Below are 13274 nucleotides of genomic sequence, written 5' to 3' on the forward strand. Positions count from 1 at the left end.
CGAAAATCGTCTGTCAACAAGTAATCAAAAATAGAAAAACACGAAAAGGGGTGCAACACGAGGACTTCCCAGGGGGTCACCCATCCTAGTACTGCTCTCGCCCAAGCACGCTTAACTTCGTAGATCTGATGGGATCCCATGCATTAGTGTTGGTATGATCGCACCCGACATTTAATGGGATGTTTAATCTGATATCCCTCGAGTACGTGTGGAATGGGCGGCGATGGACAACACGCGGCACTGCCCTCGCCCAATCAAAACCATGAAGTTAAGCTTTCTGGCGCGATGGCAGAGCTAGGATGGGTGACCTCCCTGGGAAGTTCTCGTGTCGCGACCGTTTAAGTAAATTATGGCTAAAATAGTCGAAATAATTGTTTTTAATAAATCAACCATCTACGGAGTAATCTGCGTCACACCCTTCCGCACAGAACCGGCTCACGACAACAAAAATCGCTAAATGTTTTCATAAAAAAGGAAAAAAAAAGTAAGAAGAAGAAAATAGCGAATGTAAAGCTATTATTATACCTGGGATACGATAAAGTGGAACCGGAATCGAATTTCGAACTTCCTAAGCGGATTTCTCGAGAAAACGGAAGCTTAATAGAAGCAGAAAATCGCAAATTAGAGGGTCTTAGAGAAGGAATTCGGACAAAATCACGCCAGCTCATTGCGGAGGAATGAGTCTCGTTCGTTGGCCCGTTTACAATCAAATTAGCCTACAATTTTGTCCAAATCCGGCAGTGCCCGAGCTACGTATATTTCACATGTCTTATCTGGTCCCAATAGAGATTCAGCTGATTTGAGACGAAAATCGTCTGTCAACAAGGAATCAAAAATAGAAAAACACGAAAAGGGGTGCAACACGAGGACTTCCCAGGGGGTCACCCATTCTAGTACTGCTCTCGCCTTAGCTCGCTTAACTTCGGAGTTCTGATGGGATCCAGTGCATTAGTGCTGGTATGATCGCACCCGACATTGAGTGGGATGTTCATTATCATATCCCTCGAGTACGTGTGGAGCGGGCGGCGATGGACAACACGCGGCACTGCTCTCGACAACAAAAATCGCTAAATGTTTCCGAAAAATAGAAAAAAAAATTAAGAAGAAAATGTAGCGATTGTAAAGCTATTATTATGCCTGAGATACGATAAAATGGAACCGGAATCGAATTTCGAACTTCGTAAGCGAATTTCTCGAGGAAACGGAAGCTTAACAGAAGCGGAAAATCGTAAATTAGAGGGTTTTAGGGAAGGAATTCGGCCAAAATCTAGCCAGATCATTGCGGAGTAATGAATCTCAGTCGTTGGCCCGTTTAAAATCAAATTAGCCTACAATTTTGTCCAAATCCGGCAGTGCCCGAGCTACGTTGATTTCACATGTCTTTTCTGGTTCCGATCGAGATTCAGATGATTTGAGCCGAAAATCGTCTGTCAACAAGTAATCAAAAATAGAAAAACACGAAAAGGGGTGCAACACGAGGACTTCCCAAGGGGTCACCCATGTAGTACTGCTCTCGCCCAAGCACGCTTAACTTCGGAGTTCTTAGGGGATCCGGTGCATTAGTGCGGGTATGATCGGATCCGGTGCATTAGTACGTGTGGAACGGGCGGAGATGGACAACACGCGGCACTGCTCTCGCCCAATCAGAACCATGAAGTTAAGCTTTTTGGCGCGATGGCAGAGCATGAATGGGTGACCTCCCTAGAAAGTCCTAGTGTCGCGACCGTTTACGTAAATTATGGCTAAAATAGTGGAAATAATTGTTTTTAATAAGTCAACCGTCTACGGAGTAATCTGCGTTACACCCTTCCGCACAGAACCGGCTCACGACAACAAAAATCGCTAAATGTTTTCAGAAAATAGAAAAAATGTAAGAAGAAGAAAATAGCGAATGTAAAGCTATTATTATGCTTGGGATACGATAAAGTGGAACCGGAATCGAATTTCGAAATTTCTAAGCGGATTTCTCGAGGAAACGGAAGCTTAACAGAAGCGGAAAATCACAAATTAGTGGGTCTTAGAGAAGGAATTCGGCCAAAATCCCGCCAGCTCATTGCAGAGTAACGAGTCTCGTTCGTTGGCCCGTTTACAATCAAATTAGCCTACAATTTTGTCCAAATCCGGCAGTGCTCGAGCTACGTTGATTTCACATGTCTTATCTGGTCCCGATAGAGATTCAGATGATTTGAGACGAAAATCGTCTGTCAACAAGTAATTAAAAATAGAAAAACACGAAAAGGGGTGCAACACGAGGATTTCCCAGGGGGTCACCCATACTAGTACTGCTCTCGCCGAAGCTCGATTAACTTCGGAGTTCTGATGGGATCCAGTGCATTAGTGCTGGTATGATCGCACCCGACATTGAGTGGGATGTTAATTCTCATATCCCTCGAGTACGTGTGGAGCGGGCGGCGATGGACAACACGCGGCACTGCTCTTGCCCAATCAGAACCATGAAGTTGAGCGTTCTGGAGCGATGGCAGAGCTAGGATGGGTGACCTCCCTAAGAAGTCCTCGTGTCGCAATCGTTTACGGAAATTATGGCTAAAACAGTCGAAATAATGGTTTTTAATAAGTCAAATGTCTACGGAGTAATCTGCTTCATACCCTTCCGCACAGAACTGGCTCACGAAAACAAAAATCGCTAAATGTTTCCAGAAAATAGAAAAAAAAAGTGAGAAGAAGAAAGTAGCGAATGTAAAGCTATTATTATGCTTGGGATACGATAAATTGGAACCGGAATCGAATTTCGAACTTCCTAAGAGGATTTCTCGTGGAAACGGAAGTTTAAACGAAGCAGAAAATCGCAAATTAGAGGGTCTTAGAGAAGAAATTTGGCTAAAATCTTGCCAGCTCGTTGCGGAGTAATGAGTCTCGTTCGTTGGCCCGTTTACAATCAAATTAGCCTACAATTTTGTACAAATCCGGCAGTGCCCGAGCTACGTTGATTTCACAAGTCTTATCTGGTCACGATCGAGATTCAAATGATTTGAGCCGAAAATCATCTGTCAACAAATAATCAAAAATAGAAAAACACGAAAAGGGGTGCAACACGAGGACTTACCAGGGGGTCACTCATCCTAGTACTGCTCTCGCCCAAGCTCGCTTAACTTCGGAGTTCTGATGGGATCCGGTGCATTAGTGCTGGTCTGATCGCACCCGACATTGAGTGGGATGTTTATTCTGATATCCCTCGAGTACGTGTCGAAGCGGGCGGCGGTGGAAAACACGCGGCACTGCTCTCGCCCAATCAGAACCATTAAGTTAAGCATTCTGGGGCGATGGTAGAGCTAGGATGGGTGACCTACCTGGGAAGTACTCGTGTCGCGACCGTTTACGTAAATTATGGCTAAAACAGTCGAAATAATTGTTTTTAATAAGTCAACCGTCTACGGAGTAATCTGCGTCATACCTTTCCGCACAGAACCGGCTCACGACAACAAAAATCGCTAAAAGTTTCAGGAAAATAGCCAAAAAAATTTAGAAGAAGAAATTGCGAATGTAAAGCTATTATTATGCCAGTGATACGATAAAGTGGAACCTGAATCGAATTTTGAACTTCCTAAGCGGATTTTTCGAGGAAACGGAAGCTTAACAGAAGCAGAAAATCGCAAATTAGTGGGTCTTAGAGAAAGAATTCGGCCAAAATCTCGCCAGCTCATTGCGGAGTAATGAGTTTCGTTCGTTGGCCCGTTTAGAATCAAATTAGCCTACTATTTCGTCCAAATCCGGCAGTGCCCTAGCTACGTTGATTTCACATGTCTTATCTGGTCCCGATAGAGATTCAGATGATTTGATCCGAAAATCGTCTGTCAACAAGTAATCAAAAATAGAAAAACACGAAAAGGATTGCAACACGAGGACTTCGCCGGAGGTCACCCATCCTAGTACAGCTCTCGCCCAAGCACGCTTAACTTCGCAGTTCTGAGGGGATCCGGTGCAATATTGCTAGTATGATCGCACCTAACATTGAGTGAGATGTTTATTCATATATCCCTCGAGTACGTGTGTAACGGGCGGCGATAGACGACATGCGGCACTGCTCTCGCCCAATCAAAACCATGAACTTAAGCTTTCTGGCGCGATGGCAGAGCTAGGATGGGTGACCTCCCTGGGAAGTCCACGTGTCGCGACCGTTTACGTTAATTATGGCTAAAATAGTCGAAATAAGTGTTTTTAATAAGTAAACCTTCTACGGAGTAATCTGCGTCACACCCTTCCGCAAAGAACCGGCTCACGACAACAAAAATCGCTAAATGTTTTCAGAAATTAGAAAAAAAAGTAAGAAGAAGAAAATAGCAAATGCAAAGCTATTATTATGCCTGGGATACGATAAAGTGGAACCGGAATCGAAAATAATAGGGTCTTAGAGAAGGAATTCGGCTAAAATCTAGCCAGCTCAGTGCTAGTATGATCGCACCCGACATTGAGTGGGATGTTTATTCTGATATCCCTCGAGTACGTGTGGAGCGGGCGGTGGTGGACAACACGCGGCACTGCTCTCGCCCAATCAGAACCCTGAAGTTAAGCGTTTTGGCGCGATGGTAGAGCTAGGATGGCTGACCTTCCTGGGAAGTCCTCGTGTCTCGACCATTTACATAAATTATGGCTAAAACAGTCGAAATAATTGTTTTTAAAAAGTCAACCGTCTACGGAGTAATCTGCGTCATACCTTTCCGCACAGAACTGGCTCACGACAACAAAAATCGCTAAATGTTTCCGTAAAATAGAAAAAAAAAGTAAGAAGAAGAAAGTAGCGAATGTAAAGCTATTATTATGCCTAGATTACGATAAAATGGAACTGGAATCAAATTTCGAACTTACTAAGCGGATTTCTCGAGGAAACGGAAGCTTAACAGAAGCGGAAAATCGCTAATTAGAGGGTCTTAGAGAAGGAATTCGGCCAAAATCTCGCAAGCTCATTGCGGAGTAATGAGTCTCGTTCGTTGGTCCGTTTACAATCAAATTAGCCTACAATTTTGTCCAAATCCGGCAGTGCCTGAGCTACGTTGATTTCACATGTCTTATCTGGTTTTGATCGATATTCAGATGATTTGAGCCGTAAATCGTCTGTCAACAAGTAAACAAAAATAGAAAAACACGAAAAGGGGTGCAACACGAGGACTTCCAGGGGGTCACCCATCCTAGTACTGCTCTCGCCCAAGCACGCTTAACTTCGGAGTTCTGATGGGATCCGGTGCATTAGTGCTGGTATGATCGCACCCGACGTTGAGTGGATGTTTATTTTGATATCTCTCGAGTACGTGTGGAGCGGGCGGCGATGGACAACACGCGGCACTGCTCTCTCCCAATCAGAACCATGAAGTTAAGCATTTTGGCGCGATGGTAGAGCTAGGATAGGCGACCTCCCTTGGAAGTCCTCGGGTCGCGACCGTTTACGTATATTATGGCTAAAACAGTCGAAATAATTGTTTTTAATAAGTCAACCGTCTACGGAGTAATCTGCGTCATACCTTTCCGCACAGAACCGGCTCACGACAACAAAAATCGCTAAATGTTTCCAAAAAATAGAAAAAAAAGTAAGAAGAAAAAAGTAGCGAATGTAAAGCTATTATTATGTCAGGGATACGATAAAGTGGAACCGGAATCGAATTTTTAACTTCCTAAGCGGATTTCTCGAGGAAAGAGAAGTTTAACAGAAGCGGAAAATCGCAAATTAGAGAGTATTAGAAAAGGAATTCGGCTAAAATCTCGCTAGTTCATTGCGGAGTAATGAGTCTCGTTCGTTGGCCCGTTTACAATCAAATTAGCCTACAATTTTGTCCAAATCCGGCAGTGCCCGAGCTACGTTGATTTCACATGTTTTATCTGGTCCCTATTGAGATTCAGATGATTTGAGCCGAAAATCGTCTGTCCACAAGTAATCAAAAATAGAAAAACAAGAAAAAGGGTGCAACACGAGGACTTCCAAAGGGTCACCCATCCTATTACTGCTCTCTACCAAGCACGCTTAACTTCGGAGTTCTGATTGGGATCCTGTGCATTAGTGCTTGTATGATCGCACCCGACATTGAGTGGGATGTTTATTCTTATATCCCTCGAGTACGTGTGGAGCGGGTTGTGATAGACAACGCGCGGCATTGCTCTCGCCCAATCAGAACCATGAAGTTAAGCGTTCTGGTGCGATGGTAGAGCTAGGATGGTTGACCTCCCTGGGAAGTCCTCGTGTCGCGACCGTTTACGTAAATTATGGCTAAAACAGTCGAAATAATTGTTTTTAATAAGTCAACCGTCTACAGAGTAATCTGCGTCATACCCTTCCGCACAGAACCGGCTCACGACAACAAAAATCGCTAAATGTTTCCGAAAAATAGAAAAAAAAGTAGCAAATGTAAAGCTATTATTATGCCTGGGATATGATAAAGTCGAACCGGAATCGAATTTCGAACTTCCTAAGCGGATTTCTCGAGGAAACAGAAGCTTAACAGAAGCGAAAAATCGCAAATTAGAGGGTCTTAGAGATGGAATTCAGCTAAAATCTCGCCAGGTCATTGCGGAGTAATGAGTCTCGTTCGTTGGCAGGTTTACAATCAAATTAGCCTACAATTTTGTCCTAATCTGGCAGTTCCCTAGCTACGTTGATTTAACATGTCTTATCTGATCTCGATCGAGATTCAGATGATTTGAGCCCAAAATCGTCTGTCAACAAGAAATCAAAAATAGAAAAACACGAAAAGGGTTGCAACACGAGGACTTCCCAAGGGGTCACCTATCCTATTACTTCTCTCAACAAAGCACGCTTAACTTCGGAGTTCTGATGGGATCCGGCGCATTAGTGCTGGTATGATCGCACACGACATTGAGTGGGCTGTTTATTCTAATATCCCTCGAGTACGTGTGGAGTGGGCGGCGATGGACAACACGCGGCACTGCTCTCGCCCAATCAGAACCATGAAGTTAAGCGTTCTGGCGCGATGGCAGAGCTAGGAGGGGTGACCTCCCTAGGAAGTCCTCGTGTCTCGACCGTTAACGTAAATTATGGCTAAAACAGTCGAAATAATTGTTTTTAATAAGTCAACCGTCTACGGTGTAATCTGCGTCAAACCCTTCAGCACAGAACAAGTTCACGACAACAAAAATCATTAATGTTTCCAGAAAATAGAAAAAAAAAGTAGAAGAAGAAAGTAATGAATGTAAAACTATTATTATGCCTGGGATACGATAAAGTGGAACCGGAATCGAATTTCGAACTTCCTAAGTGGATTTCTCGAGGAAACGGAAGCTTAACAAAAGCTAAAAATCGCAAATTAGAGGGTCTTAGAGATGAAATTCGGCTAAAATCTCGCCAGCTCATTGCGGAGCAATGATTCTCGTTCGTTGGCCCGTTTACAATCAAATTAGCCTACAATTTTGTCCTAATCCGTCAGTGCCTGAGCTACGTTGATTTCACATTTCTTATCTGGCTACGATCGAGATTCAGATGATTTGAGCCGAAAATCGTCTGTCAACAAGTAATCAAAAATAGAATAACACGAAAATGAGTGCAACACTGGGACTTCCCAGGGGGTCACGCATCCTAGTACTACTCTCGCCCTAGCACGCTTAACTTCATTGTTCTGATGGGATCCGGTGCATTAGTGCTGGTATGATCGCAACCGACTTTTAGTGGGATGTTTATTCTTATATCCCTAGAGTACGTGTGGAGCGGGCGGCGATGGACAACACGCGGCACTGCTCTCGCCCAATCAGAACCATGAAGTTAAGCATTCTGGTGCTATGGCAGAGCTAGGATGGGTGACATCCCTAGGAAGTCCTCGTGTCGCGACCGTTTACGTAAATTATGGCTAAAACAGTCGAAAAAATTGTTTTTAATAAGTCAACCTTCTACAGAGTAATCTGCGTCATACCCTTCAGCACAGAACCGGCTCACGACAACAAAAATCACTAAATCATTCCGAAAAATAGAAAAAAAAAGTAGCAAATATAAAGCTATTATTATGTTTGGGATACGATAATGTGGAACCGGAATCGAATTTCGAACTTCCTCAACGGATTTCTCGAGGAAACGGAAGCTTAATAGAAACGGAAAATCCCAAATTAGACGGTCTTAGAGATGGAATTTGGCTAAAATCTCGCCAGCTCATTGCTGAGTAATGAGTCTCGTTCGTTTGCCCGTTTACAATCAAATTAGTCTACAATTTTGTCCTAATCCGGCAGTGCTCGAGCTACGTTGATTTCACATGTCTTATCTGGTCCCGATAGAGATTCAGATGATTTGAGACGAAAATCGTCTGTCAACAAGTAATTAAAAATAGAAAAACACGAAAAGGGGGTCACCCATACTAGTACTGCTCTCGCCGAAGCTCGATTAACTTCGGAGTTCTGATGAGATCCAGTGCATTAGTGCTGGTATGATCGCACCCGACATTGAGTGGGATGTTAATTCTCATATCCCTCGAGTACGTGTGGAGCGGGCGGCGATAAACAACACGCGGCACTGCTCTCGCCCAATCAGAACCATGAAGTTTAGCATTCAGGCGCGATGGAAGAGCTAGGATGGGTGACCTCCCTAAAAGGTCCTCGTGTCGCGAACGTTTACGTAAATTATGGCTAAAACAGTCGAAATAATTGTTTTTAATAAGTCAACCGTCTACGGAGTAATCTGCGTCATACCCTTCCGCACATTAATAATAGCGAATGTAAAGCTATTATTATGCCTGGAATAGGATAAAGTGGAACCGGAATCGAAGCGGTAAATCGCAAATTAAAGGGTCTTAGAGAAAGAATTCGGCTAAAATCTAGCCAGCTCATTGCGGAGTAATGAGTCTAGTTCGTTGGCCCGTTTACAATCAAATTAGCCTACAATTTTTTCCAAATCCAGCAGTGCCCGAGCTACGTTGATTTCACATGTTTTATCTGGTCCCGATCGAGATTCAGATGATTTGAGTAGAAAATCGTATGTCAACAAGTAATCAAAAATAGAAAAACACGAAAAGGGATGCAATACGAGAACTTCCTTTGGGGTCACCCATCCTAGTACAGCTCTTGCTCAAGCACGCTTAACTTCGGAGTTCTGACGGGATCCAGTGCATTACTGTTGGTATGATCGCACCCGACATTGAGTGGGATGTTTATTCTTATATCCCTCGAGTACGTGTGAAGCGGGCGGCGATGGACAACACGCGGCACTGCTCTCGCCCAATCAGAACCATGAGGTTAAGCGTTCTGGCGCGATGGCAGAGCTAGGATGAGTGACCTCCCTGGGAAGTCCTCGTGTCGCGACCGTTTACGTAAAATATGGCTAAAACAGCCGAAATAATTGTTTTTAATAAGTCAACCGTCTACAGAGTAATCTGCGTCATACCCTTCCGCACAGAACCGGCTCACGACAACAAAAATCCCTAAATGTTTCCGAAAAATAAAAAAAAAGTAGCAAATGTAAAGCTATTATTATGCTTGGGATACGATAAAGTGGAAACGGAATCGAATTTCGAACTTTCCAGCGGATTTCTCGAGGAAACGGAAGCTTAATAGAAGCGAAAAATCGCAAATTAGAGGGCTTAGAGATGAAATTCGGCTAAAATCTCGCAAGCTCATTGCGGAGTAATGAGTCTCGTTCGTTGGCCCGTTTACAATCAAATTAGCCTATAATTTTTTCCTAATCCGGCAGTACCCGAGCTACGTTGATTTCACATGTCTTATCTGGTTACGATCGAGATTCAGATGATTTGAGCCGAATATCGTCTATCAACAAGTAATCAAAAAAAGAAAAATACAAAAATGAGTGCAACACGAGGACTTACCAGGGGGTCACGCATCCTAGTATTGCTCTCGCCCTAGCACGTTTTACTTCAGAGTTCTGATGGGATCTGGTGCATTAGTGCTGGTATGATCGCACCCGACTTTTAGTGGGATGTTTATTCTTATATCCCTCGAGTACATGTGGAGCGGGCGGCGAAGGACAACACGCGGCACAGCTCTCGCCCAATCAAAACCATGAAGTTAAGCGTTCTGTCGCGATGGCAGAGCTAGGATGGGTGACCTCCCTAGGAAGTCCTCGTGTCGCGACCGTTTACGTAAATTATGGCTACAACAGTCGAAATAATTGTTTTTAATAAGTCATCCTTCTACGGAGTAATCTGCGTCATACCCTTCCGTACAGAACCGGCTCACGACAACAAAAATCGCTAAATGTTTACAAAAAATAGAAAAAAAAATAAGAAGAAGAAAATAGCGAATGTAAACTATTATTATGCCTGGAATACGATAAAGTGGAACCGGAATCGAAGCGTTAAATCGCAAATTAGAGGGTCTTAAAGAAAGAATTCGGCTAAAATCTAGCCAGCTCATTGCGGAGTAATGAGTCTCGTTCGTTGGCCCGTTTACAATTAAATTAGCCTACAATTTCGTCCAAATCCAGCAGTGCGCGAGCTACGTTGATTTCACATGTCTTATCTGGTCCCGATCGAGATTTAGATGATTTGAGCAGAAAATCGTATGTCAACAAGTAATCAAAAATAGAAAAACACGAAAAGGGATGCAACACGAGGACTTCCTCGGGGGTCACCCATCCTAGTACTGCTCTCGCTTAAGCACGCTTAACTTCGAAGTTCTGATGAGATCCGGTGCATCAGTGGTGCAACACGAGGACTACCCAGGGAGTTATCCATCCTAGTACTGCTCTCGCCCAAGCACGCTTAACTTCGGAGTTCTGATGGGATCCGGTGCATTAGTGCTGGTGTGATCGCACCCGACATTGAGTGGGATGTTTATTCTTATATCCCTCGAGTACGTGTGGAGCGGGCGGCGATGGACAACACGCGGCACTGCTCTCGCCCAATCAGAACCATGAAGTTAAGCGTTCTGGCGCGATGGTAGAGCTAGGATGGGTGACCACCCTAGGAAGTCCTCGTGTCGCGACCGTTTACGTAAATTATGGCTAAAACAGTCGAAATAATTGTTTTTAATAAGTCAACCATCTACAGAGTAATCTGCGTCATACCCTTCCGCACAGAACCGGCTCACGACAACAAAAATCGCTAAATGTTTCCAAAAAATAGAAAAAAAAAGTAAGAAGAAGAAAATAGCGAATGTAAAGCTATTATTATGCCTGGAATACGAAAAAGTGGAACCGGAATCGAAGCGTTAAATCGCAAATTAGAGGGTCTTAAAGAAAGAATTCGGCTAAAATCTAGCCAGCTCATTGCGAAGTAATGAGTCTCGTTCGTTGGCCCGTTTACAATCAAATTAGCCTACAATTTTGTCCAATTCCGGCAGTGACTGAGCTACGTTTATTTCACATGTCTTATCTAGTCTCGATCGAGATTCAGATGATTTGAGCCAAAAATCGTTTGTCAACAAGTAATCAAAAATAGAAAAACACGAAAATGAGTGCAACACTGGGACTTCCCAGGGGGTCACGCATCCTAGTACTGCTCTCGCCCTAGCACGCTTAACTTCATTGTTCTGATGGGATCCGGTGCATTAGTGCTGGTATGATCGCACACGACATTGCATGGGATGTTTATTCTTATATCCCTCGAGTACGTGCTGAGCGGGCGGCGATGGACAATACGCGGCACTGCTCTCGCCCAATCAGAACCATGAAGTTAAGCGTTCTGGCGCGATGGTAGAGCTAGGATGGGTGACCTCCCTGGGAAGTCCTCGTTTCGCGACCGTTTACGTAAATTATGGCTAAAACAGTCGAAATAATTGTTTTTATTAAGTCAACCGTCTACGGAGTAATCTGCGTCATACCCTTCCGCACTGAACCGGCTCACGACAACAAAAATAGCTAAATGTTTCCGAAAAATAGAAAAAAAAAGTAGCAAATGTAAAGCTATTATTATGTCTGGGATACGATAAAGTGGAACCGGAATCGAATTTCGAACTTACTAAGCGGATTTCTCGAGGAAACGAAAGCTTAATAGATGCGGAAAATCGCAAATTAGAGGGTCTTAGAGATGGAATTTGACTAAAATCTCGCCAGCTCATTGCGAATTAATGAGTCTCGTTCGTTGGCCCGTTTACAATAAAATTAGCCTACAATTTTGTCCTAATCCGGCAGTGCTTGAGCTACGTTGATTTCACATGTCTTATCTGGCTACGATCGAGATTCAGATGATTTGAGCCGAAAATCTTCTGTCAACAAGTAATCAAAAATAGAAAAACACGAAAATGAGTGCAACACGAGGACTTCCCAGGGGGTCACGCATCCTAGTATTGCTCTCGCCCTAGCACGCTTAACTTCATAGTTCTGATGGGATCCGGTGCATTAGTGCTGGTATGATCGCAACCGACTTTTAGTGGGATGTTTATTCTTATATCCCTCGTGTACGTGTGGAGCGGGTGGCGATGGACAACACGCGGCACTGCTCTCGCCCAATCAGAACCATGAAGTTAAGCGTTCTGGCGCGATGGCAGAGCTAGGATGGGTGACATCCCTAGGAAGTCCTCGTGTCGCGACCGTTTACGTAAATTATGGCTAAAAATGTCGAAATAATTGTTTTTAATAAGTCAACCATCTACGGAGTAATCTTCGTCATACCCTTCCGCACAGAACCGGCTCACGACAACAAAAATCGCTAAATGTTTCCAAAAAATAGAAAAAAAAAGTAAGAAGAAGAAATTACCGAATGCAAAGCTATTATTATGCCTGTAATACGATAAAGTGGAACCGGAATCGAATCGGTAATCGCAAATTAGAGGGTCTTAGAGAAAGAATTCGGCTAAAATCTAGCAAGCTCATTGCGGAGTAATGAGTCTCGTTCGTTGGCCCGTTTACAATCAAATTAGCCTACAATTTTTTCCATATCCAGTAGTGCCCGAGCTACGTTGATTTCACATGTCTTATCTGGTCCCGATCGAGATTCAGTTGATTTGAGCAAAAATCGTATGTCAACAAGTAATCAAAAATAGAAAAACACGAAAAGGGATGCAATACGAGGACTTCCTTTGGGGTCACCCATCCTAGTACAGCTCTTGCTCAAGCACGCTTAACTTCGGAGTTCTGACGGGATCCAGTGCATTACTGTTGGTATGATCGCACCCGACATTGAGTCGGATGTTTATTCTTATATCCCTCGAGTACGTGTGAAGCGGGCGGCGATGGACAACACGCGGCACTGCTCTCGCCCAATCAGAACCATGAGGTTAAGCGTTCTGGCGCGATCGCAGAGCTAGGATGAGTGACCTCCCTGGGAAGTCCTCGTGTCGCGACCGTTTACTTAAAATATGGCTAAAACAGCCGAAATAATTGTTTTTAATAAGTCAACCGTCTACAGAGTAATCTGCGTCATAACCTTCCGCATAGA

At 43.8% G+C, this 13274-nt stretch overlaps 9 non-coding genes and 7 pseudogenes across 9 annotated transcripts; all 16 read right to left on the reverse strand.

Annotated features, from left to right (window-relative positions):
- Positions 1–47: 47 nt before the first annotated feature.
- LOC142543773 (5S ribosomal RNA) lies at positions 48–166 on the reverse strand. Its single transcript, XR_012819852.1, has one exon. It is a non-coding gene; the product is annotated as a 5S ribosomal RNA (ribosomal RNA).
- Positions 167–852: 686 nt separating this feature from the next.
- Positions 853–971, reverse strand: LOC142543932 (5S ribosomal RNA). The gene has a single exon (XR_012819932.1). It is a non-coding gene; the product is annotated as a 5S ribosomal RNA (ribosomal RNA).
- Positions 972–1464: 493 nt separating this feature from the next.
- LOC142543811 (5S ribosomal RNA) lies at positions 1465–1582 on the reverse strand. The gene has a single exon (XR_012819888.1). It is a non-coding gene; the product is annotated as a 5S ribosomal RNA (ribosomal RNA).
- Positions 1583–2238: 656 nt separating this feature from the next.
- On the reverse strand, positions 2239–2357 carry LOC142543770 (5S ribosomal RNA). The gene has a single exon (XR_012819849.1). It is a non-coding gene; the product is annotated as a 5S ribosomal RNA (ribosomal RNA).
- Positions 2358–3042: 685 nt separating this feature from the next.
- LOC142543750 (5S ribosomal RNA) lies at positions 3043–3161 on the reverse strand. Its single transcript, XR_012819831.1, has one exon. It is a non-coding gene; the product is annotated as a 5S ribosomal RNA (ribosomal RNA).
- A 685-nt stretch (positions 3162–3846) lies between these two features.
- LOC142543901 (5S ribosomal RNA) lies at positions 3847–3965 on the reverse strand (annotated as a pseudogene).
- Positions 3966–5107: 1142 nt separating this feature from the next.
- Positions 5108–5225, reverse strand: LOC142543856 (5S ribosomal RNA). Its single transcript, XR_012819924.1, has one exon. It is a non-coding gene; the product is annotated as a 5S ribosomal RNA (ribosomal RNA).
- A 683-nt stretch (positions 5226–5908) lies between these two features.
- LOC142543929 (5S ribosomal RNA) lies at positions 5909–6027 on the reverse strand (annotated as a pseudogene).
- Positions 6028–6697: 670 nt separating this feature from the next.
- LOC142543868 (5S ribosomal RNA) lies at positions 6698–6816 on the reverse strand (annotated as a pseudogene).
- Positions 6817–7499: 683 nt separating this feature from the next.
- LOC142543875 (5S ribosomal RNA) lies at positions 7500–7618 on the reverse strand (annotated as a pseudogene).
- Positions 7619–8956: 1338 nt separating this feature from the next.
- On the reverse strand, positions 8957–9075 carry LOC142543879 (5S ribosomal RNA; annotated as a pseudogene).
- Positions 9076–9742: 667 nt separating this feature from the next.
- LOC142543810 (5S ribosomal RNA) lies at positions 9743–9861 on the reverse strand. Its single transcript, XR_012819887.1, has one exon. It is a non-coding gene; the product is annotated as a 5S ribosomal RNA (ribosomal RNA).
- Positions 9862–10594: 733 nt separating this feature from the next.
- LOC142543759 (5S ribosomal RNA) lies at positions 10595–10713 on the reverse strand. Its single transcript, XR_012819839.1, has one exon. It is a non-coding gene; the product is annotated as a 5S ribosomal RNA (ribosomal RNA).
- Positions 10714–11349: 636 nt separating this feature from the next.
- LOC142543878 (5S ribosomal RNA) lies at positions 11350–11468 on the reverse strand (annotated as a pseudogene).
- A 671-nt stretch (positions 11469–12139) lies between these two features.
- LOC142543818 (5S ribosomal RNA) lies at positions 12140–12258 on the reverse strand. The gene has a single exon (XR_012819895.1). It is a non-coding gene; the product is annotated as a 5S ribosomal RNA (ribosomal RNA).
- Positions 12259–12892: 634 nt separating this feature from the next.
- Positions 12893–13011, reverse strand: LOC142543886 (5S ribosomal RNA; annotated as a pseudogene).
- Positions 13012–13274: the final 263 nt, after the last annotated feature.

This window comes from Primulina tabacum, chromosome 4, assembly GCF_025594145.1.
Source record: "Primulina tabacum isolate GXHZ01 chromosome 4, ASM2559414v2, whole genome shotgun sequence".
Lineage (NCBI taxonomy): Eukaryota > Viridiplantae > Streptophyta > Magnoliopsida > Lamiales > Gesneriaceae > Primulina > Primulina tabacum.